We start from the raw sequence: 27756 nt of genomic DNA on the forward strand, positions 1-27756 counted from the left end.
GCCCAGTTGGAGTGGGCGGAGGTGAGGATGGGAGGTGAGGAAGAGGAGTGTCAGTATACAGACCACTCTCTCAGGAACATTTGCTCTGAAGAGGTGCAGAAAAATGGTGCAGTAGCCTGAAGGAGATGTGAGGCTAAGCCTAATATGTTTTTAAATTTAGGGAAAATTAAGTCCTGTTTTATTTCAGTGGGAAGGATCCAGTAGAGAGGAAGAAACTGATGATGCCTGAAAGAAAGGGAATATGGGTGCTGGTGAAAGGGGAAGGGGCCTAGGGCACAGATGGAAGGTCTGGCCACAGATGGGCAGGCAGGGTGCAGAGCTGCAGGCATTCCCGTGACTTTGGTGGTGGGAAGATCTGGCAGTTGGTCTGATTGTACCTATTTTCTTTATGAAGGATAGTCTGAGGTCAGACCGAGAACGAAAGAGGAAGGGGTGTTGAAAATACGCAGAGAGGGGAGAAAGTGTGAAATGGTTGCACTGTGGAGAGGGAAAAGGAATTTTCTAAGAAACCGTAGTAGGATTGTCCAGCAGTTCAAATGCCCATTTGAAATTTATGCCATAAATTTGAGGTGACTCCATCCAGAGGAGCTGGGTAATTTTCTTCGGCAGGGTTCAACTGCTCTGTTGCAGGTGTGAAGTAAACAGTGTGATTTAACCACAGTTGGGTTTTCTCCAGGTGGATCCGAGAACAGCGCAAGGAAGTTAAGAGTGTTTGCAGGGGATTTCGCGTGCTGGATTATGAAATCTCAGCTGGCTGAGAAGTGAAGACCTGAAGGGAGATAAATCCTGAAGAAACCGCAGAGCGATGGCCTGGAAGTCTCTGGTAGGAGGACTGGTGGAGCGGAAGGACGGGAGTGAGGGAGCTGGAGGGCTGGCAGGGGGTGGGATCTTTGAGATTTCAAGGATGGTGTAGACATTCAGGGTTCCGAGGTCTAGGGCATGACCAGGAAGCTAAGGTGGGGCAAGAAAAATGTATTACTAGGGCTAAGGCACTCAAGGGACTTATGGGCCAGGGTGTTGGATGGGTCACTAGCATTGATGCTAGGTCACCAAGAGTGATGACAGTGGAGGAGAAAGAGCCTGGTGCTAAAATCATCAAGGGACAGAGAAAGTGACCAAGAAGATGATAAGGTGACACTAATTAGGAGGAGGAGGAGCGGTGGGTAGTAAACCCTGATGAAATGCATTCCAAAGGAGCTGGGTTTTTGAAGGTGGAAGAAGAAACAGATTGGGAGCTTCAATGCTGAGTGAGGACATCTCCAGGCCGTCAAGTGCATGGCCTGAGGGGTAAAACAGCCTCTATTGGAGAGGGCTATGGAGACTGCAGTGTCCTCAGGGTACAAGCAGGCTTCAGGAAGAAGGAAGCCAGGGTCCTAGTCTTGGAGGAGACTCAGAGTGGAAGGACGGAGTAGTAGGGTTTGGGAGCGAAGGAAGGGTAGGCACCACGTAGGGTTTGGCAGGTTCAGCAATGTGGGGTACGGGTGGGGCTGTGGTGGGTGGGCGTGAGGCACGATGGGATTGCTTTCCCTGGGCTTTGGAGGCCCGGAGCGGGCATCAGGGCAGCCCCTTTGTGGCAACTTCCCAGATACCCCCTGGGGGGCTGGGGGTGAGGAGTGTTTTCACTTCCTTTTTGGGGAACCCCAATAACTTTGATTGCTCAAGCTTCTCCGTTAGGCCTTATCATCTACTTCCTGCTGTCTTCAGCGTTCTTCCGTGTGAATATCTTGTTGCCTCAATTAGACGCGAGTCCGGGCAGAACCCCAGCTATGCCACTCTGCACCCGCTCAAGTCCAACACAGCACCTGACCCGTCAGGGCGCTTCACAGCTGTTTGTTCATGGAGTTGGATACAAATGCGGTCATGGTTTCCCTTTAAGGCCGAGGACGGGGCCCGTGCTGGGGGCGGGGGGGGGGTCCCTCTGCCCGGGCGCGCCCCGCCCCCACCCGCCAGCTGCCGCGCGCCCCTCCCCGCGGCCGCCGCGGGCGCCCAGTAACCCGACGCCGCGCCCGCGCCCCCCCGCCCGCCTCCGAGCGGCCAATGGCCGCGGCCAAGCGTCCGCCGGGAGCCGCTGGCTGCGGCGCCGCCCCGGCCGGGCTGGAGCGGGGGCGCCCGGGGGCGAGGGCCTGCCGGCTGCGGGCCCCTCCGCCCCCGCCCCTCGCCGCCTCCGGGCGCGGAGCCGGAAGGCAACTGCGCCACCCAGAGGGCCCAGCCCTCCCCTCCCCGGCCCGGGAGACAGGACGCTGGGGACCCAGGCCCTGCTCAGGGGTTGCCAGCAGAGAGACCTTGGGCAGTCCTGGAAGCTCTGAGCCTCAGTTTCCTTATCTGTAGTGGAGGGTGGTACCTACCCCCTCTGAGCGGGGCGATGTGAGGACCCAACCAGGTGAAGGGTGTAACAGTCCTCGTGTTAGCCAGGGCGGGCCAAACCCAAGTCACTGTGACTTGTCCCCGCCCGCCCTGCAGCAGATGAGAACTGCAGCTCTTCCCACCCCCACGCCGGTCCCACTCGCTACCCAGGGGATTCCCTGGGTTCAAAGGCAGCGCCTAACCCAGCTTTCCCTAACACCCCAGCCGGGCCTCTCCTGCGTCGCTCGCTCCCAGGCTGAAGTCAGCTGGGGCGGTTTAGTGACCCTGGGGGAGGCAGCTGGAAGTCCATGCTGGGCTGACAGGATGGGGCACACAGGCAGGGCGCCTTTCCAACTACTGGTTTATCTCTTACCTACTTACTAGGGTGTCAGACGTGCAAAGAGGAAAGCCTCACCAACAGTGCCCTTTTCCTCCTAGGATGATTATAATTGCTCGCTCCTGACTGTTACCGTCGATGGGCTACAGATACTTGGGTATTTAGTGGGACCTTCAGTGCTCGTGGTACCTAAAAGAATAGCAAACGAGAGCTCAGGAAATACATTATAGCCTGAAAGAAGAGGAGGAGAGAAAGTTTTTGTCAAGGATGCATTATTTGGACATTCACAGCCCCCCTCGCCCCCAGGATGGCAGGGCATGGGTCACCTATGGTGATGAGGACACATCAGGGTCCCCAGGTTCTTTGCTTCTGTGCCCATGTCCTTAACAGGCTCCCAGATTGGCTCCTGGAAACTGCAGCCCTGGCTCACACCCTTTCTCTGCACTGGCCTGGCAACCCTTGGGCACCTTGCCTGGGGCATGGTGTCACAACGGTAAACTGCTGGCTCTTCCCTGGGGCTTAGACTCCAGGGGCTAGTGGCCCCATCAGGCCCTCTGCCCCAGATGGATCCAAAGGCAGGAAGTGACTGGGGAGTCCATGAGGGTTCCTTAATCAGGGAGAGGGAGAGGCCCACCAGCCCGGGCCTGATGTTCTGCAGGCTTCCTGAATTCATTTGCTTCCAGACCTTTTCAGCCTTGCCAAGTCCTGTGTGAAAGATCAGAACAGCTGGAAGTTTCTAGCAGGAAAGCACCAGGTGCTGAGCAGGTCCTCGTCTGCCTTAGAAACAGTTAGGGGCTGGGGCGGTTTGGGGTTGGCATTCCTGCTTTGCAGACAGGCAGGAATTGCTTGCTCTTGGAAGGCAGTGCCACCCCTGAACCTGAGGTGGGACGGCAGTAAACCCAGGACACAGGGCTGGGGACGGAAACTAGGAGCCTCCTCCCTCCCAAGCGACAGGACGACGACACAAAGGGCCTCCTCTGCTGGCCAAGCAGAGGGGATGGGCTCATTGAGGGGAGGGCCAGGACTGTCACCCAGTTAGAGCCAGGCGGCTGCAAATGAAACACAGGCCTCGAAGGCTCAGACAGGCACTCAATCTCTCCCAGAGCCAAGAAATCCTGGCTAGAAACTTGACTACGGAGCAAGGAAAGGCACCGGGAAATACTTGAAACCAGGCGAGACCCCTGGTAATGCTGGACTCCTGACAAACAAGGAGCAGAGCCAAATGCTTTTTTCCCACTTGGCCCAAACACAAAACGGAGCTGGCCAGAGAGGACCCAGGGGAGGTGGCGGAGGAGCTGAGGAGGGACCCAGCAGGAAGAGAAAAGCAGGCAGCAGGGTAGTTTTTACCCTGCTCAGACCCCAGAGCTCTCACAGGGCAAGTCAGCAGAGGGGGAGTTCCCGCTTGGCTTTGCCCAAGGCCAAGGTCACTCAGACCCACTGGAGGTTCTCACGAGGGGCTGTGGAAACTTCAACGTGGCAGCGTGGAGTCGCTAACACCCAGTGGCCAGGCTGCATGGGTCAGCTTCCACTAGAAGAAGGGGAGTTTGCAGGGGCAGCTGCTGAGGGAGAGCGGCACCCCCACCCCCAGCCCCAGGCGGTGGAGGGACTCACCTTGGCCCTCAGAACGAGCTTAGTCCTTACGCCTGGGCTCAGCCTGCTTTATTTCAAATGAATCTGCACAGTAGCAAGTTATGGATAAAATTTATAAACCTACTAAGCAATGTTCTTTTATTCATATTTCCTGTAATGTGTGAAGGGGAGTTACTTTTTTAAAGTTCTAAAATTAGAGAAAAAAGAAAAATCATTCTGTGTTGAGGATGAATTCAGTGCCTCAATTCTCTTTATCCTTTGCTGGATCTTGGGGGGTAAAAAAGGAATAAAAAGAAATATGCCACAGTACGAAGCCTTCTTCTTTAAAAAAAAAAAAAGCTTCTTTCTGAATATAAAAGTAGAACATGATCTATAAAAAGAAATTCAGACAAAAGTTATAAAGAAGGGAGCAAAAAAATCACCTACAATCCCACCACACAGTGGTCGCCCTGATAGCACTTTTGTATATTTTTCCTGTACTATTTTCTGTGCGTGCAGATACATGTTTTTACATGAGACAAAATTATTAACATGAGTGGTCCTAGGCTTTCTCCTCCTCCTGCCCACTGAAGAAAATCCTGAATTTGTCTGTTCGGTTTCCCCTCACTTCTGTCTTCTAGAGAGAGGAAGAGTTATTACGTGCTGAGAAGAGCTAAGTTATCTACATAACAAAGCAATGCAGTGGGACGAGGAAGAGGTCCAGAGCAGGGAAAAGTCAGGAGCGTGTTCAGACTGTAGCCCATTCGAGGCTGTGGAGCAGCTACAGGGCAGAGAAAACTGGGCTTGGAGGAAGGAGCCTCTGAGAGGGGCCGATGTGATTACAACCTGGAGGCTTTTTATTTTTTTATTTTATTATTTTTTTTGAGGAAGATTAGCCCTGAGCTAACTACTGCCTGTCCTCCTCTTTTTTTTGCTGAGGAAGCCTGGCCCTGAGCTAACATCTGTGCCCATCTTCCTCTACTTTATATGTGGGACGCCTACCACAGCATGGCATGCCAAGTGGTGCCATGTCCGCACCCGGGTTCCAAATCGGTGAACCCCGGGCGGCAGAGAAGCGGAACGTGCGAACTTAACCGCTGCGCCACCGGGCTGGCCCCTGAGTCTTTTTAATGTTCTTCCAGAAAGGTGATTAAATAATGGAATTTATTTTGTATTAATTTTGCCCATTAAACTATGCATTAAGTCTAAATAGAGACTGAACCCCGTGGTCTCCCCTCTCATTTACAAGGGTTATGTTGTTTAAAGATGAGGTCATATTATGCTTTCTTTCTGTATCCTTTTTTAAATAATTAAATTTCATGTTCAGGTCACTAAGTGACTTGTTGTGTTGTCCTTTTAAACAGCTGCATGGCAGTCCTTCATTTGTCTTCACCATAATTTATTTAACCCCTCCCCTGCTGATGGTCATTTACGTTATTCTATGTTCACTGTTATCAGCAATTACTCAGAGGCTATCCCTATGTGTATAGGTCTCTGCACCCTTGCTGACTTTTTGCTTAAGATATATTCCTAAAACCATAACTGCAGGGTCAAAAGATAAGAACGTTCAAAATTTAGCACACAGTGCCAACTCACTCTCTGTAAAGACTAAGCACATTAACACAGCCACCTACACGGCTGGATTCTGCTCTTGAATGGAGTGGTGCTGGCAAGGGAGGTCCCAGTGGGCCCAGTGGGCTGAGACACTGGGAGGGAGTTGAGCCTGGGCACGTGGTGGGGGGAGAGGTGAGGGCCATCCAAGAAGGCAAGAAAGCCCGTTGAAGGCTCTGTGGAGGGTTACTTTTGCTACCCAGCATACTTTCCTTTGGGGAATCACGCTTTCCCCATCCACAGTAACCCATTCAGCCCGTGAGCTTTGGGTGGCGCTGACCTCATACCTTCTCCCCGACCCCATTCTGGGCTGGCCACAGGGGTGACCATGTGACTGGAGCCAGATCAGTCAGAAGTCTCCAAACCCTGGTCAAGGGTTTGACCCTTGGATTGGTCCAAGGACAGACACATGACCAAGGCAGGAAGAAGTCTCCTTTCTTGCTCTCTAAGCATCATGTGACACCAGAACTGGCAGCAGTCGTTGGCTCCCACCACATGAGGGCTGCTGAGATGAGCAAGGAGCTGAGACATGGAGACAAAACCCTGAAGCATCGCCAAGCCCCGGGATCCAGACATGTCTGAAGCCAGCAGGGTCCATCTCGGACTTTTCGTTTACAGGAACCCATAGATCCCTTTTTTCCCCAAATTGTCACTAGATTTTATTTTTTAAGGATTGGGTTTTTTCTTTCGTTAATTTTTTAATTGAGGTAAATTTCACATAACATAAAATTAACCATTAACCATTTTAAAATGTGTGGTTCAGTGGCATGGAGTACATTCACTTAGCATGATGTTTTCAAGGTTTATCCGTGTTGTAGACTGTTTAAGTACTTCATTCCTCTTTAGGGCTGAATAATAGTTCACTGTGTGGATATACATACCACATTCTGTTTGTCCATTCTGATGGACATCTCAGTTGTTTCTACCTTTGGCTATTATGAATAATGGTGCTATGAACAGTCATGTATAAGTATTTGCTTGAATACCTGTTTTCAGTTCTTTGGGGTATATACCTAGGAGTGGAATTGCAGGTCATACAGTAATTCTGTTCACATGTTCCTTTTCTAGTTTAAGCTAATGCAAAGTGGGTTTCTTTCATGGAAAACCAAAGGAGTCCTGACCTACTCGGGCCTTCAAAGACAAAGGAGGGTGGCCAAGTGGGGAGCAGCAAGGGAAGTGTTCTGCCTGGAGAGGCTGGCCAGGCGGCAATGGAGATGTGGGACCCGGAACAGGGAGGAGCACATGCTCGAGTGGGAGCACCACCGGACAAAGTATTTTCTGGGCAAGTAGCAGGGCCATATTGTCTGGAAGACCCACAGAGAAGAGGACTCTTAGAGCAGCTGCTGCGCTGGCAGCCCCGTCTGTGAGAGGAAACGCCCCCTCCTTCCTCTTTTTCTTCCTCCTCCCCTTCCTGCCAGGGCTGGTGCAGAGATGAACCCACAGGAGTAGTCTGGGGGGCAGAGAACACATTTTCCTTTTTAAACGAGAAGGGTTTGTTTCGCTCTGTGCTCCCACGGCTCTGCCAGGGACCGATTTCTCCACCGTGAGGAGCCGCAGGTCAGCCCTCAGAACCACGTTTGAGGGTGGTCAGCCACCTTCCAACATGGCCACTCTGCCCGGGACTCCAGGTGGAGTGAAGCTCCTGACCCATCTTAGAAAAGAAATCACTCTCTGCTCCTGCTCCTCTGTGCCTGCCATCCACCCAACTCTGCTCCCCTGATGTTATCAGTCCGTTTGAGGGAATCAAACCAGCACAGTTGAGATCCATATTTCTGCTTCTCTAATTGAACACGGGTTGAGACTCTCCTCAGAGTCAGTGTTTTCCCCGCTGCAGAATGTACTACAGGTAGAAAGGGATTCTATTGAATTCCCTTCACGTTGAGCCCCTTCTGTGTATGTGTCATGCTGGGCAATGAAGGAAGAGGAGCTGGGCAGGGACAAGGGGTGGCAGGGCACTAGAAATATGAAAAACCCAAGGCTCCTGACCCCAAGGAGCATGCAGCTCATGGGGGAGACAGACGTGTACCCAGGGGAGACAGGTGGCAGCATAAAGCAGAGCAGACAAAATTACTACGATAGGGAAATTTGGTTTTAGATCCTTCCTCATGAATATTTATTTACTTAGTTTAATATATATATATTTATTTTTTTTAACTTAGATTATTGATTTTAAGCCTTTCTCTTCTTTTTCTTTTTTTTAAAGATTGGCCCTGAGCTAACATTTGTTCCCAATCTTTTTTTTCTTCTTCTTCTCCCCAAATCCTCCCAGTACATAGTTGTGTATTCTAGCTTTGGGTCCTTCTAGTTGTGGCACATGGGATGCCACCTCAGCATGGCCTGATGAGTGGTGCTAAGTCTGTGCCCAGGATCTGAACTGGCAAAACCCTGGGCCACCGAAGCGAAGTGGGTGAACTTAACCACTTGGCTGTGGGCCGGCTCCTAGTTTAATATATATTTTAAAAATTTAATCAAAGTAATACTTTCACATAGTTTAGGAGCTGAGACCTCTTACCAACAGCCAGCACCAAGCTGCCAGGCAAGTGAGGGCGCCATCTTGGAAGTGGATCCTCCAGCCCCAGTCAAGCCTTCAGATGAATGCAGCCTCAGCTAATATCTTGACTAAAATCTGGTAAGAGACCCTGAACCAGAGCTGTCAAGGTAAGTTACTCCTGAATTTCTGACCCACAGAAACTGTGTGAGATAATAAAGGTTTATTGTTGTTTGAAGCAGCTAAGTTTTGGGATAATTTATGTTACACAGCAATAGAAAACTAATATATAATGTTTGCTATTATTATTTTCTTGGGTCAACACCGTGAGCAAAGAAGCTGGGGAAAGAGATGTTCTGCCTCAGGTGTGCTGTGAACAGTATTAATAACTGAGGATACCTTGCTGCTAGGTTGTGCATAATGTGATGGGCTAAGGACCATCTGGACAAGTTACAAAGCTTCTTTTGAAATGACCAGTTTCACACCCATCTGAAGTGTGCTGCAGAAGCCAGTGGTCTCAGGGAGGACCTGCCTGGGCTGACAGACCTCATTCACATGACCTCCAGGGCTCAGGTGACAAACATTAAAATGAGAGTTATGGGCTATTGATCTAATGCAGTTCCCACAGTTAGGAATTGATGGAGCACTTTCATTAGAAAAGGCAGTCCCAGCAGCAGGTTCATTTGAGTCTGGCCCACCTTTCCAGCGTGTGGAAGCTCAGCCCTTCGCATGAAAACCTCTGCAGTATTTCCCAGCGACACTGGCTTCCTTCCCTGTCACCGGGAGCTGGACGGAGCTGTGGGGCACATGACAGCTGCGTTTCATCAGCGAATGTGAACTCATGTCCAAGAAGTCCCCACCCCTCTCGGTACCTGAGATTCTGGGAAATCAGCTCTATTTTCAGCCTCTAGGTTTCCTTGTCATTATGAGTGCTGAGCTCCTCGGAAACAGGTGGCCACCGGGGAGCTGAAAAAGAGGAAGATGAAGTGAGACCCACACAGCCCCGCAAGGAGACAGTTCTAAACCCCGAAGACTGGAAACCGTTGTCCAAAGTCCTCTGGGCAGTCACCCCGGAGACGTCCGCTGTGTTTGGGAATACATCTGGCAGGGCTTCCCTCAGGAACCGAATGGTCAGCCAATTCGAGCCTCCTTCCTTGAAAGAACTTCGATATAAAACATTTGAAAAGAGTGTTTTAACACTTCTGTATTTCTTGCTGCTTATTCCTTTCTTTCCTGGCTTTGCTGCTCAGAGACAGACCTTCAGTCCAGCAACAGCTATCTCCCCAGGGCTCTACCGGAAAGCGGTAGAGAGGTGACCACTTTTCAATTATCCCCCATCCCTGGGAAGAAAGAACACAGAACCCAGGTTTGAGGTTTTGAGGACCAGGGTGCTTACAAGTCTTTCTTCCTCCATCACAGGCTCATGGACTGTAAAGGAATCAAATCCAGCCAACTGGTTATTTAAAAGCCTTCGCTTAGCATTTGATGAAGCGAAGAATGAATTTTGGATTAACCATTAAAATTGACGTCCAATTCCCAGCGGAAATTGAACACGTCCAGGCTCTGTCTAGAGGGTAAATGAGGAAACCGATGTCAAAAAAGTGAAAACTGGGTTTCTTAGAAATAAACAAAGTTTGTGTGGAAGAGAGGGCTCCCCCACGTCTCCTTGGCCTCCACTGTTGTCCTCCCTGAGTGGACAATATCAGTACCATAGCGGAAGGGTAAATGGTGTGTGAATAAGTTGTCCCTAGCAGCAGCTTTAGACAAGGCTGGCAGTGAGAGAAAAGCAAAAATGAAGTCAAAGTAAAACACCGCCAATGCTTCTATTGCAATTTGCATCACATTACCCATAATGATTTGTAATTTTACATTTAAAGCTATTATCTTTTGGCAGACACCTTGACTTTAAATAAGTGTCTGTTACCCCAAGGGGCTGCGGCAAACTGTGCCTTGCATCCCACAGCAAGAGCAGAGTGAGGAGATCCATGCAGGAGGGCCGCATCCAGGGAGCAGCCTCGCCAGCCTGAGGCTGCACCTCCCTGCTGGGCATGAGGCTGCCCTAGGTAGACACTTACCACGGTCACTGCTTTCGTGACTGTCATCCTGCCAAGGGCTTTAAGCTACCACCTTCCATTTACTCCCGCTTCTGTCTGCATAGAAAGAATGGAGTATCTCGCGTTCCTCCCTTGGTGCCTGAGGACTGTCTGAGAAGTGAACTAAAGGATCGTCTCTTGGTCCCTGACATCTAGGAACCTACAGTTGCTTAAAAACAGCAAGAAAGCTCCCCAAAGAGCTGCTTGCAGGATGAGAAGCTGGATGGATTCCAGCTGGAGTGCCACTTCCCTCACCCCACCTACCTTTAAGTGACAGCAGACTGAGGAATGGTAGGGGGTTATCACAGAACATTCTGGTCCTTTTGTCAGAGGCTGAAAGCTCCTTGGAGCAAATGACTACACAGAAATTCAATCAGAACAGAAGAACAGGCAGAAGCAAACTGAGGAGCCAGCTGGGGGCTATTTTTCCCCAAAATTCATATTCTACACACTGCTAGGTACTAACATTGTTCAAAGAAATAGGTCAATTACAGAAAGTACCTAACCAGTGTCTGGCACATACTACGTGTGTCAGTTAGCTCTTTGTTTAACAAACCATCCAAAACTTAGTGGCTTAAACCAACACCGTTCCTTAGCTCACGATGCTGCAGTTTGGCAGGCTCTGCAGTAGACTTCCCAGTGGGCTGGGGCCAGCTGGTCTAGGATGGCCTCCGTGGGGCGGCGCCTCTGCTCCACATGGCCCTGCATTCTGCAGCAGGCTAGCCCAGCCTGTTCCCATGATTTCCAGAGAGAGAAGGGGCAGGCACGTTCTCTTGAGGCCTAGGCTCAGAACTGCATAAACAACACCCACTGCCTTCTACCGGGCGAAGCAAGTCACCAGGGCAGCCTGAATTCAGGGAGCGGGGAAATGGCCGTTGCTCTTGGTGGGAAGGGCTGCAAAGTCAACTTGCAAAGCAGCGAGCATAAGGGAGCCGTGACAGATTGTGGCCGTTTTTGCAATCTAGCACTGTAGGTATCAATCCGTTTTGTGAGTGTGTACAGCCTGTCAACCCTTTCCAAAAGGATTCGTATTAACAGGTTGACACACCTAGGATGAGAAGATATTTGGAAAAGCAAGACCACCAGACTGGTAAAGAAGGTAGTCAAAAGGCGACACCTTTATTAATGTGCTTGCTCCCCCAACAGCCAATCCCTCCCCGGGCTCCCCCCCCAACCCCGACTCAGCCCCACTTCCCGCTCCCCTGGATGCAAGCACCTGGCCGGGCCTTGCCCAAGGTGCGTCCTGCTCTCAGGACACTGGCATGTGGTCAAGGAGACTTTCCCACCTTCTGGCTCCCTATCGGCAATCCTGTTCCCTTGTGGGCTACTGTCCTCTTGATGGAGTCCTTTCCGTCTCTCTGGGAAGAAAGGCCTCTCTGCTCTGAGTCGGGGGTTCATTACCCTGATCTGGAATGTCTGTTTCCCTCGTATTTGGAGTTAGTGAGTGGTTAGTAACATGTGGCCAGCGTCTCTGAGACCATCCTGTTCTTCGAGCTGGCCAGATCTCTGGAGACAAGTGTGAAGAAACCCAGGCTTCGCCTCAACATGTGCTGACTGGCTTCTGTCACGGTTTCAGGTGAGACACATCTGTTTAGCGATTTCCCTTCAGGAGTAGGAAATGGGGCCCCTCCTTCTCCTGATTCCCACCACCAGTGCCCTCAAACACTTAACACACGGCGCGCTCATGAGAACTGCGTTGTGCTGTTTCTTCAGCAGAGCAGACACTGCTGCTTCTCATCTTCCTCCACAACTCCCTTGTGCATAGCCACCTTCTAACTCAGGGTGCGCATATGACACCACACTGACCGACCAGATGGAGGCAGTCAGCCAAGTGAGACTTCTGGAAAAGCTTGTTTTCCTGACTTAAAAAAAAAAATGGACTGACAAGCCCTTGGCCCTTCCTCCTTCTTCCTGCCTGGGACATGGGTGTGAGGCCAGGAAGTGCAGTAGCCATCTTGTGACCACGAGGACTAAAGTCATGAACTAAGGCTGGCAGAGCTAAATGATAGAAGCCTAGGTACCTGATGACTTATTTGAGCAGCTGCACCAGCCCTAGGGGTACGCAAGTTAGTGTAAGTCACTATTGGTTGGATTTTCTCTTATTTGCAGCCAAACAAATTCCTTACTGTTACAGGCAGTATCTTCGTTGATTTCAAAGGAAAGTGTATTCACAAAAATATAACTGAAAGAGCTGAATATTCTAAAGAAGTCCCAGAAATAGACCAGTCAGAGAAATCATTGTTCATTTCAGGCTTCGGGTTTCTACTGTAACTTGCTTGGATGGAAAATAAATCAGTATCAAGGAGGGCTAGGATGCCATCCCCTGAATTATATTATTATATTTTATTAAATCTCAGATGCCATCAGTTGTGAGGTGCAACATTATTTTATGTATCACTATCAAAGAAAAAATGTTCTCAAGACATACCACCAGCCGTAAGAAGCACCCCCTCTGATCCCAGAGATTTTTTATTGGAGGGGGGCATCCTAGAATCAGTGAATCAGTGAAATATGGCATATATTTGCTTCCTGGATTATTGTCTGCCGTCCCCACTGGGGGGACGTCAAGACCCTGTCTGCCTTGCTCTCTGCTGAGTCCTCCACAGCTGGAATTGGGCCTGGCGCAGAGCGGGCTCCATAAATATTTGTTATTGAATGAACCAAGGATCTAGTCCAGCCTCTCCAATAACTTCCCGTGCCACCCTGGCGAAGCAAAGCATTTCCCTTCTCTGCGCCTCGTCTCTCCGTGATGCGGATCAACTGAACCTCACCAGGACGGAAGCAATAGAAAGCCCCACATAAATGCCACGCGGGCGCACACTCCGCTTCAGCATGGCGAAGCCTGCCGGTCTCAGACGATGCTTCTCCACCATGCCTAGAAAGCCCCGTCTCCCCCAGAGCCCGTTCCTGCTGCGGCTCTGGGCACCACCCTGCCAGCCAAGCCTTTCCAGCACTCCGCCTGGATTGCTCAGTGTGCTTCTGGCAAAGGCAGCAAAGGCACAAGGGCTGAGGAAATACGCAAGGTCCTTCAAGCAGGGACCGTGTTTCGTAACTTCCCTGAAGTTCTCCAGGAAGTCGCCATGCCAGGATGTCATTGCGGTGAAATGTTTTTGAGTAACATGGGCCTGCATCCCGCAGAGACAGGGTCTTGCCTGCCCCAAATCATGGAGCTGGGGCTGTGTGTGCCCCTCCTGCGACATTGACTCAGAAACAGTAAAGATAACAGCAATAAGTCAGAATGAGTGACATACCCTTTGAATGTGCTCCCCCGTTTAAACTTCAACAAAACTCGTCGGGTAGGAAGTATCTTTATCCCCTTTTTACAGGAAGGGAAACTGAGGCATGGCAATGTTAAGTCACAGTAAGTAGCAGAGCCTGGCTGTGAACTCAGGTGGGTGGCACCAGAGTCTATGCTTGTGACCATTATGCTCTCCTGCCTTCCAATGTGCTTGGCATCGAGACAAGAATAATTCCCAGTCCCTGCTCTGAAAGAGCTCATGCTCAGGGGTAGAAGACAGCCCTGCTGGCAGAGATGGGTACACAAAGGGTCACAGGAACACAAGAAAGAGAAAAAGGCCCGTGCCTGTGGGCAATCAAGGAAGGCCTCACAGAGGAAGTGGCTGTGATCAGGGCATTGAAGAGAAAGTAGGAGTTTGCTAGGTAGGCGAATTAGGGGCAGAGCATTCCAGGGACAGAAGCTTCTTGGAAGCTGGATCTGGGCAAAGGGAGGCAGAAGGCGGGGCTGAAAATAAGGGAAGGGCCCCATGGGGAGGGAGTTGCCCTGCCTTGGTCAGGGAGGCTGAGAAGGATTTAAACAGCGGAGGGACGGACTTGCTTTCATTTTAGAAAGAGCTCTCAGGTGGTTGCCTAGAGGGTGACTGTGGTGAGATAAAGAGAAGAGCATGACTCACTCACTGGAGTGGACTGTGAGTTTCACACTCCACCTCCGTGAGTGACACCGTGAGATGGAGAAGGGAGGGGCAGACAGACATGCAGACAAGCTGTGGCCTCCAGTGCAGGAGGGAGTGGACGTCCGTGCCTATGGAGCCCTCCCACAGACGGGGCAGGCCTTCCACATGTTCACGTGGAGTGACAAGGGTCCCTGGCAAGGTCTCAGCTCCCACTCCTCAAACACCACCGTCTCTCCAGTGCCTGAAATTCCACCTCCAGAAATTATTCCTCTGGGTTAAGCACTGATCTTTCTTTTCCAGAGTTTTTCTCATTTTTTCCAAAGTGGTCCTTTTACTTATTTTTTTTTTTAATTTCCAAAGTGACACATCTTTCTTACACAAAAAGGAAACTTAAAAACATGCTAGAGATGTCCTATAGTTCCTCCCCAACTGTGGCTGAGATTCCTTTTTTTTTTTTTTGAGGAAGAACAGCCCTGAGCTAACATCTGCTGCCAATGCTCCTCTTTTTGCTGAGGAAGACTGGCCCTGAGCTAACATCTGTGCCCATCTTCCTCCAGTTTATATATGGGATGCCTGCCACAGCACGGCTTGCCAGGCGGTGCCATGTCCACACATGGGATCCGAACCTGTGAACCCCAGGCCGCCAAAGCAGAATGTGAGAACTTAACCGCTGTGCCACCGGGCCAGCCCCTGTAGCTGAGATTCTGAGTCTCACTCAGTACCCATTCTTGCTTCTTTTTTTGGTGGCTGAACTCTAATTATATTCTGGGTGCCAATGTGTCTTGCTAAAAACCTCCATTTCCCAGACCTTCTTGCAGGTAGGTGTGACTAGGTGACTAGGTTCAGGCAATGACATAAATGGATGTGTTCTGTGGGACTCCTGATAAGGCTGCTTAAAGAGAGCTGACTCAGCAGGAAGTAGGAAACAGCTTTAGTCTTTCTTCCTTTCCTCTTTCCAGCCTGCAACCCAACGTGATGTGATGACTGGCACTTCGGCAGCCATCTTGGATCATGAGGTAACTTTGTGGACAGAAGTCACATACCAAGGTAGCGATCAAAAGGCAGCATACCACTCCTGGACTGCTCACCTCTTAGATGAGAAAGAAATACATTTCTATTTTTTATTTTGGGTATTCTGCCACATGCAGCCAAACCAAATTCTGTATGACACACCAACCATGCTGTCTTTTTAGAGAAACTAACTTGCCCAATAGTGGCAGCACCACAGCTGATTGAACCTGATGTGGTCAACTGACCCCAATCTGTAGGCTGCATGAAGCCAGATCCTCCCTCTCAGGTATTAGCAATTACATCAGAGAAACTCTGGTTAGTTGGTGTTGGCGCTTGAAAGAGAAAGTCCTGTAGTCACGAGGTGCAGGGGCCACCGTTTTAGGGCAGCCGTGATGGGCCATGTACAAGCTGACAACTGAGTGAAAAAAGCCGTCTGCTGAGAGTAAAGACTGAGGAGGACACACGCAGGAGGGATGAGGGACTACAAAACCCCAGAGTCAGAGAGGGGAGCTCGCTCAAGGCCACACTGCACTATCTCCACCAAGTTTCCTGTGGATTCCAGTTTCCTAAAAATAAGGCTTCTTCCTTTTTAACCCAAGCCAGCTTGAGTGAGTTTCTGTTTCTGTTTCTTGCAATTAACAGATCCCTAACACAACCCTACACACTGTCCTGTAATTTCCTTTTCACTTCCTAGGTTCCCTTTTAAAATACCAATGCTCCTGAGAAAGGAATGCATATGTCACTAATACTTTCAGATAAATGGCTTCTGTCATCTTCCTGAGTGGAGGAAGTGAAGGAGGGGGCAGGCAGGTAGCGTGAGCTTCAGGGCGGTGGATGCTGAAGGGGTGGACAGTGGCGATGAAGAGTCAGAGACAGGACTGGTTGCTGTTCCAAAGCACAGGGGTCCAAAACAGAGCGTAAGGAATTAGCTGGAAGTCTGCTATCTTCAGATTGGATCTGTGGCTGATACCTAATGCTGCAAAAATTCAAGATTCTTATATCTTGCTCCATCTAAAAGAGTACGGAGTTTCTTTATTCTGTTGCACCAAAAGCTTGCCATCCTACAATTTAGTAGTTTCTCCCACCTTCTCATATCCCAGATGACAAACTGTTAATTAATAAGAAAAAAATCAGGGCTGGCCCTGTGGCCGAGTGGTTAAGTTTGCGTGCTCTGCTTCGGTGGCCCAGGGTTTCTCTGGTTCAGATCCTGCGCGTGGACATGGCACTGCCCTCAGGCCACGTTGAGGCGACGTCCCACATGCCACAACTAGGAAGACCCACAACTAAAGTATACAACTATGTACTGCGGGGATTCAAGGAGAAAAAGCATCCACACACAAAAAGATTGGCAACAGTTGTTAGCTCAGGGGCCAATCTTTAAAAAAAAAAAATCAGCATTTTTAGGTATCTACCAAAACAAGCGGCTTTTTCAGGGGCTGGCTTCCGGGAAGGCCGTCTGAAACACCCCCTCCCTCAAAGAGCCCCTCACGGCAAGGGCCAAAGTCGTGACTTTCTTGAACTTATTTATACCTTTTCTCAGCCCACAAGGGATCTGAGGGGGCTGCCAGCTTTCTGATCATCAGATCATTACTCCAAATTCGTAATGAACACTGGTGATATGCAGAGGGCTGGAAACACAACAAGCGCTGGCGGGAATTGCACGCTTGCTGTGAGCCAGGCATTGTGCAAAGTGAGGTGCGTGGACTTACCCATTCAGTCTGTGAGAGGTACTGCTGTGTTTCATCCAATTGACAATGCCATCGATTGTGAGTTGCACCATTATGTACCACTAAGAAAGAAAGAAAAAAAAACCCTGTCAATTAACTGGAAGATGCCATACCAGTCAGGATATGCTAGACTGAGCTGTCAGAACACAGAACCCCAAAGTTCAATGGTGAGAGAAGAAAGGCTTATGCTTCTCTTCCCTTAAATGCCCATTTGGTACAGCTTAGCGCACATCATCTTCCCTGTGGGATCCAGGCCCATGGACCAGCCTCCATCTGGAGCTTGGCTGCCTGTTGAGGTGACCCCACACAGTCTTTTATTTTTTTGGTGAGGAAGGTTGGCCCTGAGCTAACATCTGTTGCCAATCTCCCTGGTTTTTTTTTGGCGTGAGGACAGTTGCCACTGAACTAACATCTGTGCCAATCCTCTTCTATTTTCTATGTGGGACACCACCACAGCATGGCCTGATGAACAGTGTGTAGGTCCGTGCCTGGGATCTGAACTCGCAAACCCTGGGTCCCCAAAGTGGAGCATGTGAACTTAAGCACTACGCCACCGGGCCAGCCCCCACCACACTGTCTTTTAAAGCTTCAGCCTGGAAGTCATACGTGTCACTCCTCTCCACACTCCATTGGCCAGAGTGAGTCACCTGGCCACCCCTGAGCTTGACAGGCCAGATGTGGGCTCCTCCTGCAGGCAGGGACACTGCAGCAAACAGTAATACAAGTCCCCACTCCTGTCTCAACTGGAAGACCTAGCCCAGTTTCAGAGATAGGAAAAGATGAAACCCTGGACATCCTGGAGCAGATGAAACACAGACCCATTATCCCCAGAATACAGGTGAGGACCGGAGGCCTAGGCGGTCATAAGAGACCTCAGAGTAGCAGAGCTGGGGCTTCAGCCCAGGTGTCACCACCTCCACCTTTATCCTTATGGAGGTGTGGCATCTGTCAGGTGCTGGGAAGCCTGGGTGTCTCCCCGCCCCCCCCCCCAGAGTACTCTCCATTTTTAATCTCTCTCTTTTTTTAAACTCCTTTCCTCAAACATATGTTGAGTCAGCACTGTGCTAGGTACCACACTGAAGAAGTCTCTAGTCCCTTAAACAAAATGTCCCAAGTGGATCAAGGGTCAAAAGGAAGATTCACAGAGATCAGCTACGGGCTTTGGAAGAGCATGCACGCAGAGGCTGAGGCACACGTGACCCCTGCCATTACGGGGCTGGCCCCGGTGGTAAACTGTCCCATAAAAAGAGGACTGTCTACTCTAGGCAGAGGCCTGGTGGGTGTGGGTCAAGTGCCAAGAAGCGAGTGAGCTGGCCATTGGAATGTGAGCGTGGGTGGGGTGGGGGGAAGTGGCCACCGGCTTCCACTGAGTCAGAGGGCGAGTGGGGGAGGGTGACTGGGCCCCACCTTGGTGCAGGCAGGAAGGAGCGAGGTCAGAGGGTGGGTGGGGCAGGGAGGGAGGAGGGCCGCCTCAGGACGGCAGATCCCTGAGGTGGCTGGCGAACAGGCCTTTGATGCAAACACTGCCCAGTGAAAACCCCCCAGGACCCAGTAGGCTATCCAGAAGGCTCCTTCTGGGGTGTAAATCAGGGTTGCCATGAGAACATCCAGAACCTTGCCTTTGTCTGGTTTACGATTCAGAAGCTGCTGGCTGGGGTGTCCAACACAGATTCAGAAAAGTAGAGATTTCAGGTCCTTTAGCTGCCATTCCTCCTCCCCAGAGCAGGGGTCTCGACGGTGAGCAAGTTTTCAGACATTTTAAAAATGGGAACTCAGAGAAGCTGAGGGTTAGAAGTAGAAAGAATAGAACGGTTGGAGGGGATGTGAACAGAACATGGACATGACACAAAGCCAGCTATGGGATGGCATCACCAGTGAGCTGGGCGTAACCTGAGTGCACAGTCCGAGCCCCACTTTATGCAGTGGGAAGGGATCACCGCGTGCAGAGGAAGTGTGCCAGAGGGAGGCCGGCCCTGCAGACAGCTGCCGGCCTCCCTGAGCAAGCGCTGAGGCCAGGCGTCCTCAGGGCCTGCCTCCAGCGGCAGGAGCCCAAGCTCCCTGCCCAGGGATCCCTGGACACAAGCTTCACTCGAGCACCCTGTCCAACTGCCCCCAGACTCCACATGCACCCTCCCAGACCCACCCTCCAGCCTGTCTGGCCATTGTCCCTGCTCACGTCTCTCTAGAGCCTTCTTTCCTGTCTTCCTCTCCACTTGGGCTGCTCTCTCTCCCCTCCATCCTTCACGGCCACCTTCCTGAATTATTCCAGCCCTGGCTAGACATTGTGTTCGTTCCTGGGGCTCCGTTGACTGCAGGGTGGGGACCTGGCCTGCACTACCTAAAAGGAAAAAGCAGGGGACGCATTGGCTCTTGTAACTGTGGGGAGGAAAATGTTTTCCTCAGCCCTCTTAGGGTCCCTGGCTGGGTCTGCAACTTCCCAGACAGACAGATTAACAGGAGAAAAACATATAAATTCATTTAATAGAAGTTTTTTAGTTTTTTTTTTTTGAGGAAGATTAGCCCTGAGCTAACATCTGCCAATCCTCCTCTTTTTGCTGAGGAAGACTGGCCCTGAGATAACATCCATGCCCATCTTCCTCTACTTTATATGTGGGATGCCTGCCACAGCATGGCGTGCCAATCGGTGCCATGTCCGCACCTGGGATCCGAAGTGGCGAACCCCGGGCTGCCAAGAAGCAGGACGTGCGAACTTAACCGCTGAGCCACCGGGCCGGCCCCCTTAATAGAAGTTTTACGTGACACGGGAGGCTTCATGAGGAAATGTTTCTTCGGGTCTGAACCGAAGAAACAGTTAGAGCTGGGTACCTATTTTCTGTTAGGTTTGATGATGAGCAGACGGTCATGGAGGAATATGACAGGTTAAGGAGTATGAGAGGAGTGTGCTGGGGGACACTCAGCAAGTCCTGTTTGCAGGATTCTTCTTGGCGCCCCTGTCTTCAGAGATAAGGATGCTCTTTCCCTCCGGGAATGGGGGGCACCTCTCACATGGGGGTTTCTGGCCTGTTTCAGGGAAGAGGGGGTCAGAGTGACCTTCCTGCTCTGCCTTTTCTCAAACTCCTTCAGCTTAAAATATTCAGTGTGCCAAGGTGCCATATTTTGGGGTAGCGTGTCCTGAACCCCATCATAACCAATCTGAGGGAAGTTCCAAGCTAGAGCTGGGGGCTCAGGGAGCCCTGGCCAACTAGGGACTTAAAACTCCACCTGTCCGTCTGTCCCCACCTGACCTGTCTCCAGGATGTTTTTGTAAAGATTTTATTTTTTTCCTTTTTCTCCCCAAAGCCCCCCAGTACATAGTTGTATATTCTTCGCTGTAGGTCCTTCTAGTTGTGGCATGTGGGACGCCGCCTCAGTGTGGTTTGATGAGCAGTGCCATGTCCGCGCCCAGGATTCGAACCAAGAAAACACTGGGCCGCCTGCAGTGGAGCACACGAACTTAACCACTAGGCCACGGGGCCAGCCCCCAGGATTTTTTTTTTCTTTAGGTTCGTGTCCCCCTCTCAAGCTGGCTGCTCCCTAAGCTGGAACATGACCTTGCTGCCCCCGATTTCTCCCCTTACAACCTCGTAACCAGGAGAAGTGACCTCCTCCTCTCCTGGCTGGTGGCGTCCACCCCAATGGCTGCGGTGGTGAAGTTGTTGAAGAGAATTTGGAGGCGGATGGTGCCGGGAAGACCAGGACAGTCTGAGCCCACAGATCATTATGATCACATCATTTGCTAATCGTTGCAGGTGTTCGTTAACCTTGAGGCCTCCACTGCACTGTGACCTCCTCCTAGGGGATTCTCTCTTGTGCTTGCTCTGGTGTCCCCCACATAAGCAGGCCCTCAGCAAACGTTTGCTCACTGGCTGCTGAACCCTCAAAACAAACAAGCCTGGCCAGGACTGCTAATCACTAAAGGAGACCTATCCGTGAAGCTTAGAGTGGATCTGGAATCCTCGGGATCTTTCAGGATCTCTGGGAATCCAAAATAATCAGGGGAGATTCAGACCTGCTGCTGCGGCCATCAGGAATGAAAAGGACCCCAGAGGCTCCCACCCCTCTGGGGAGAGAAAGGCAGGGAGGTCTCTGTGGGCTCTTCCAAGGATGCCTCTTCATCTCCCTCCCACCAAAGATCCTGACCTTAAGGGTTGGGATAAAAATGGCCAGTGACGGGTGGCAGCAGACGCACTCACTTTAGCAGAGATGACACCAAAGTGTATCTTAGAAGACAGTCAAGGGTTATAGTTTGCGAGTTAACATGTCTGTTTGAGGGGTGCTAATTTCTGCGCCTTTCAGCTTTGTGATCGCTTTGTTCCCCACCCTCACATCCCGGGGCTGCCCAGCAGTGCCTCCTGGGTTCACAGCCAGCCTCTCCTCCCCACCTTCCTCAGCTCTCTCTCCTGAGAGCCAGTCTGCAGATTCAAAAGCAGGGAGGGCTACACTCGCTCCTCGGTCTGCGAGCATTTATTGATTAACCTGTCAGTCGATAAGTACTTAGTGAGCATCTGTTGTGTGTATCAGTCATTGTGCTGGGGGCTAAGAGGACCCCTGAGAAGTGTAAAACTGGACCCACTCTCCAGGAGCTATGTCTACACAGGGAGATCCCTGAAGACAGATGATACTGGGCTGGATGGTCTGGAAGTTTCTTCAGGGCACTAATGGCTATAGGCTAAGCAATTGTGTTTGCGCCAGGCCCTGATGGATGGGTAGGCTTTAGCTACCTGTTAGAAGGCTGGGGGGAGGGGCGGGAGGCTATATTCCAAGGACCGGGAAAGGCAAGGAGGTAAGAATACACAAGGTGTGTTCTAGGATCAGGGGCTCGACATGCTTGGCCAGAGCTAAGGGTTGTTGTGAATAAATGATTAAAGGTTTCCTGCCATATTGGTTAGAGCTAATGAGTATGTAATGTATCTCATAGCAGAAGAAAGCCAGTGAAAATCTGAGCAGGTGAAAAGCTAAAGTGGATGGAGCTGGCCCTGTGGCCGAGTGGTTAAGTTGGCGCGCTCCGCTGCAGGCGGCCCAGTGTTTCGTTGGTTCGAATCCTGGACGCGGACATGGCACTGCTCATCAAACCACGCTGAGGCAGCGTCCCACATGCCACAACTAGAAGGACCCATGATGAAGAATATACAACTATGTACTGGGGGGCTTTGGGGAGAAAAACAAAAAAAATAAAATCTTTAAAAAAAAAAAACCTAAGGTGGAATAGTTTTCACAATAGCATTCATAGCATAGATGAATATAGCATATATTTCATATAGCATTCATAGCATATATGCATGTAGCGTATATTTCATATAGCATTCACAGCACAGATGAATATAGCATGTAGCATATATCTCATATAGTATTCATAGCATATAGCATCAATAGCATTCGTATCCCACTTGCCCACTACTGTCTGTGATGGACTCTATTGGTTTTGCAGTCAGCAACCACCCCCACATCTTTCTTTCTAACAGAACTCCAGTTTTAACAGAGCTCCATGGTCTGTCCCCCATGCAGCCACATGCCTCAAGCGAAGCCGACCCCACCCCATGCTCCAGAGTGGGTCTGATTGGCCTATGTTGCCAACAATTGGTTCTAGAATAAGTAAGTGACCCAGTCCTGGCCAATGAGAGGTGAAGGGAAGTCCACTAGGGGACCTCTGAGAAAAAGGTCCTTGTTTCTAAGAGAAACTCGTAGGAAGAGACAGTCTTTCTTCTCACTCTACGTTGTCATGTCTGGAGCTGACCATTTCCTCTAGTCTGTGGATGACTCCAACAGTGAAGGTAGCTGGACAGAGAGATGGAAAGAACATGATTCTCTGATGACATTGTTGGGCCACTGAATCAGCCACCCCTAAACCTGCCCTTCCTGTTATGTGGCTGATACATCTCCATATTGTTTAAGCTACTTTGAGTCAGGTTTTTGTGACTTGCAGCCCAAAGCATCCTCACTGCTTCCTCCCAGCTCTTAAAATCCTTTTTCACATTAAGTCCACTCTCCTGGGGAACTCAGTCCCATGGCCCTTTCTGTTTCTCCAGTTCCATCTACTCTTTCCCGTCATTGCCATCTTTCAGTTCATCCCAGAACCCTTGCATAGCAAGTCACCTTCACCCTTCTCTTGCTGGCTCCCTCCACTCCTGACTCCCTGCCACCCTTCCACACGCTTACCCACGAAGCTACCCACGGGTCCATGCAACTTTACTTTCGCTGCTGCCACACACGAGCTAGGGTAACAAACTGTTGTCCAGGTTTGCCTGGTTGCATTGGGGGACTTCCTGGGATTCCAGGCTTTAAGTGCTACAACTGGAACTGTGTTGGGTAAACTGCAGTGGGGAGTGACCCTATCGGGGGCTGGTGAGGCTGCTGGGGAAAGCACCCAACAATGTGACCAGAGGCCATTCTCAGTGCATGGTCTCCAGTCTCCACACCGGAGCTTACCCTGGCTTGGCAGTCCCATTACCGGGCCTGGCTGGCCTGGCACCATTCGCCTCCTTCACCACAGGGCTGGTTTCAAATCTTCACCATGGCTCTCAAATGGCCTACCCAACTCCCGCTACACTCCCTTTGCAGCTGACCTCTAATTTCACAGAGAAAAGAGAGACTGTTGGCCACAAGGCGCCCCATCTTCTCGCCTTCTGACTCAGGATGCATCTTTTCCTGCTGCTGGAGGAAGTCTTTCTCCATCCCAATGCATTCATCAGAAACCCAGAGGCCACCCTCCTTTCCTCTGCACCCAGAGCCAGCGATCACCCTCTCTCCCTCCTTCCCTCAGGACCATACGAGTCTTGTTTGCTGTCTGTTTCTAACTCTCCCTTCAACCTGGCCTCTGCCCCACCATTGCTCTTGTCAAGCTCTCCAAGGACCCATTACTGGACTCATTTCAAGCCACAGCTGGCTGCTCAGTGTGCTCCTGTTGACCTCCCCCTCCTTGAAGCCCACCCTCCTCCCTTGACCTCACCCTGTCCTGTCTTCCAGCTGCTCCTGCTCAGTCTCTGTTTTGGGCTTCTCTTCCTCTGTCTGCACTGGAAGTGTTGGTGTTTCCTTCTCTCCTTCTCAACTGTATACACTTCTATTGGATGATTCCATCTACAACCACAGCTTCAACTATTATCAAATCCTGACAACTTTTCAATCTGTAGCTCAGGCCAAGGGCTTTCTTTTACACTTTGACCTGTATGTGCTGTGAAGCCATCAGTGTGATCATTAAAGTCCGTGGTTTTAGGGGCTGGCCCGGTGGCACAGTGGTTAAGTTCGCACCTTCCACTTCTGCGGCCCGGGGTTTGCGGGTTCGGATCCCAGGTGGGACATGGCACCGCTTGGCAAGCCATGCTGTGGCAGGCATCCCACATATAAAGTAGAGGAGGATGGGCATGGATATTAGCTCAGGGCCCGTCTTCCTCAGCAAAAAGAAGAGGATTGGCAGAAGATGTTAGCTCAGGGCTAATCTTCCTCAAAAAAAAAAAGTCCGTGCTTTTAGAGTCAGACAGACCTAAGTTTGAGTCCTGGCTCTACCATTTATTAGCTGTGTGACCTTGGTCAGGTGTCTTAAGCTCTCTGTACTTCAGTTTCCTCAATCTTAAACCAGAGACCTACCGTAATGTACTTACGTTATGGGGCTGCTGAGAAGATTAAATGAGATTATGGAGAATGCTTAGTACAACGTCTGGCTCATAGTAACAATCAATCAGTTATTTTTATAGCATTCGGTTGCTTATTACTCATCTTTTTGTTTTAACCTTTTATTTCCTGAACTGACAGGCACTAAACAATTTAAATCACTTAATCATTAAAAACAAAAAATAAAAAAATCCATGAGGTAGGTGTTATATTCTCTCTTGACAAGTGAAGAAACTGAGGCTGAGAGACAAAGCATCTTGCATAAGGTCCCAGCCTAGTAGTGGCCAAGCTGGTCTTTGAACAGACTGCTGCCAGTCCTTCTTCTCGGCCACTGCAGTTAACCCATCTCCCAACATATTCGCTTCAAAATGCATTCTCTTTTCCGTGGCTTGCACTTGCTCCTCTGCTTAGAATCCCATTTTGCTGGAAGGATGTCGGCATTTACTTTGTCAGCAAAAAGCAACCCTCCAGGGAAAGGAAGGGTGTGGAGGGGGAGGTGGTGCTAGTCTCTGCGCGCTCGTGCTCGCTCTTCTCTCTCTCTCTCTCTCTCTCTCTCTCTCTCGCTCTCTCTCGCTCTCTCTCGCTCTCTCTCGCTCTCTCGCTCTCGCTCTCTCGCTCTCTCTCTCTCCAGCCCCTCCCCCACCCAACCCATCAGGAGGCCCCATCCTCTTCTCTCCAACCATCTCTCCTGCAGATCTTTCAATGGGGCTATTGCTGCGGGCCCCTGCGGGTGTCCGCACCCAGTAGGACATCAATAAATAACTGTTAAGGACCCCTGGCTGACCCTAGCCTTGCCCCCCAATTCTCCCTCTGCTCCCCCACTAGGGTGACATTGCTGACACCCAGCTACGTTCATTTCATTCTCCTAAAGGTCCTCAATGCCCCCCTCAATTTCCCCAGGACAAAAGGTTAGGGAGATTCAGGCCAAAGAGAAGTCCTGTGTGAAAGCTTTCGGGGCCCCTTGGAGGAAAGGGAATTGCCAAGGTTTGAGCCTCTCAGGTTTAGGCAGGATCCATCCTCCAACAGCGGTTGGGTTTGAGAACCCAGTAGTGGTGTCCGGGACAATTTTATTTCTCTCGGCTGCCTCCCGACCTCCCGTAGCTGCCCCATTACCCCAGGAGGGGTCAGTAGCGAGCAAAAGGTGTTGCCATAGGATAGGGCTGGTGACCTTGCTTCTGGGCTTCCTATCCTGTTCCCCGGGCAGATGTCCGAAGAAAACACTCTGGCCAGACAATTGGTCTTTCATTAGCATCTTTTCTGGCAGTCTCAGGGAGAATTTAGGACTGGAAGCGACTGGAAACGCGATTCTTTGCCCCCCTCTGCTGTGTGGCTCCTCCCCCTCCTGCTCCTGGCGCCGGGAGACTCCGGGCGAGGAGAAGGGACGATCCTGCTTTCCCCGGGTGTCCCCCGCCGCCGGCCCAGCCCCCGTCACAGGCCCACGGCAGACTTGTCCTGTACGTGCTCCTTGGGCATTCGGCTTCTGGCGAGCCCGCCCCCAGGGTGACTCACGCATTTCCCTGCACCGCTGGGACAGCAGTGGGGGCCCAATGAGGAGCCCCGTTGGGCCCTGCGGGGGCGCCCCTGAAGTGGCACGTGTCCTGGTCATTCCTGGGGTGGAGCGTGGCTCTCTGGGGTGTAGCCCGAGCCGGCCCCACAGCCTCTCTGAACCTTCTTTGGATGTCTCCCAGTCCACACGCCACATTAGAGTCGTTTCGTCGGCCCACAGCTGGAGGAAAACAGCGATTCTGGAGTGGGGAGAGCGCTCGCCACAAAGACCCGCTCAAAGATCCGCAGTCTCCCGCTCCAGCCACTCACTTCCTGGAAGACCACGTGGGAGAGGGATCTCAGTCACTTAATCAAAGCGACAGTATCGATCAGGGGCCCTAAACTGTTAGAGTGGCGGTGGGAGGCGGGTGGGTAGGAACACCAAACAAACAAAGGAGGAACCCCAGAGATAGTATCCCACTTGCTGTTTACCCCAGGGCGGTGACTGACATGTTGGGGCCAGGAATCAACCTGTGGGTTGCCGCTTACTTGCCGTTAAGTCTTTGGGCTACTTTAAGATTTATGAACATCTTCCGACTCCCTGGAATTCTGGAACTTTAGAGCTAGAGAAACTTAGCACCCATAGTTGTCGCTCCTCATTTTAAGGGAGAGACCTAGAGGGTTAGGTGACTTGGTCGAGGGTTAGGCCATGCTGTTCCTGCTCTTAGTTGATGAGTCACACCTGGAACTCAAGGCCCCAACTCTCCTTCCACCTATTGTAAAAATGGCGTCTGCTCCCAGCCTACCTGCCAGGTGGAGGGAGGCGGGTGGGGGTGGGGAAGAGCTGGTGTGAGGGAAACATCCATCAAATGAATGGGGTCTCCCCTGAGTTAAGAACATTATGTAGAAACAATTTTGTGTTTCAGTGGAAAACTGAATCATCTGTATGTGTTATCTATTGCATACCTTCCAGGGTTATAAGATTCAAGCCTATTCATTATCTTTAAGCTATTTTGCAACTCTGTAAGTTGTAGCTAATTGACAGATATGTAAATTCTGTCCTACCTGGTAGATTTGACTTCTTCCCACCCCTACTCCGTCGGCAGGAAAAAAAACACTTGTCTTCATTTGCAATTCATCTCTAACATTCCTTTACTCCATGTAAATTGGTGCTGTTTTGACTTTTCCTTTGAACCAGTTATAACATCTATCTGCCTGGTTCTGTCATATCATGTGAGCAAAATAAATTCTTTAACGCGTGTTCATTTTTTAATATTTTTATGGAAGTCATGATTTTACCTTATAGCAATGTCACACTGCATCCCCCAGTCCCAGCCATCCCACTGTGTGGGGAGGTGATTAGCTTGGCCCTGGGGGACACTATGTCCGGGGATGGCAGCTAGGGCTGGCCCAGGGTGGCTGACCTGGGCCCTGCATTCCCACTCACTGATTGGTGTTCCCTTTTGACACTGTCAGGGAAGAGGTCCTACCCGCTTTGGAGAGCTGGGTCTGGCTTGGAGGAGGCAGAGGGTCAGCCCCTGGAAGCAAGGCTCATGTGGGGCCTGAGGCAGCCTGG

At 50.8% G+C, this 27756-nt stretch overlaps 1 long non-coding RNA gene across 3 annotated transcripts; it reads left to right on the plus strand.

Moving 5' to 3' along the window:
• LOC106828361 (uncharacterized) lies at positions 1-27756 on the plus strand. 3 transcript variants are annotated; one of them, XR_011503991.1, is made up of 5 exons: positions 4-592; positions 677-823; positions 8351-8518; positions 15312-15368; positions 26384-27753. It is a non-coding gene; the product is annotated as an uncharacterized lncRNA (long non-coding RNA). The 3 variants fall into 3 exon arrangements; XR_001397381.3 differs by having other exon boundaries at positions 1-592; positions 8351-15368; positions 26384-27756; XR_011503990.1 differs by lacking the exon at positions 26384-27753 and adding an exon at positions 22009-22219 and having other exon boundaries at positions 1-592; positions 8351-15368.

The sequence above is a fragment of the Equus asinus genome, chromosome 6 (assembly GCF_041296235.1).
Source record: "Equus asinus isolate D_3611 breed Donkey chromosome 6, EquAss-T2T_v2, whole genome shotgun sequence".
In the NCBI taxonomy this organism is placed as follows: domain Eukaryota; kingdom Metazoa; phylum Chordata; class Mammalia; order Perissodactyla; family Equidae; genus Equus; species Equus asinus.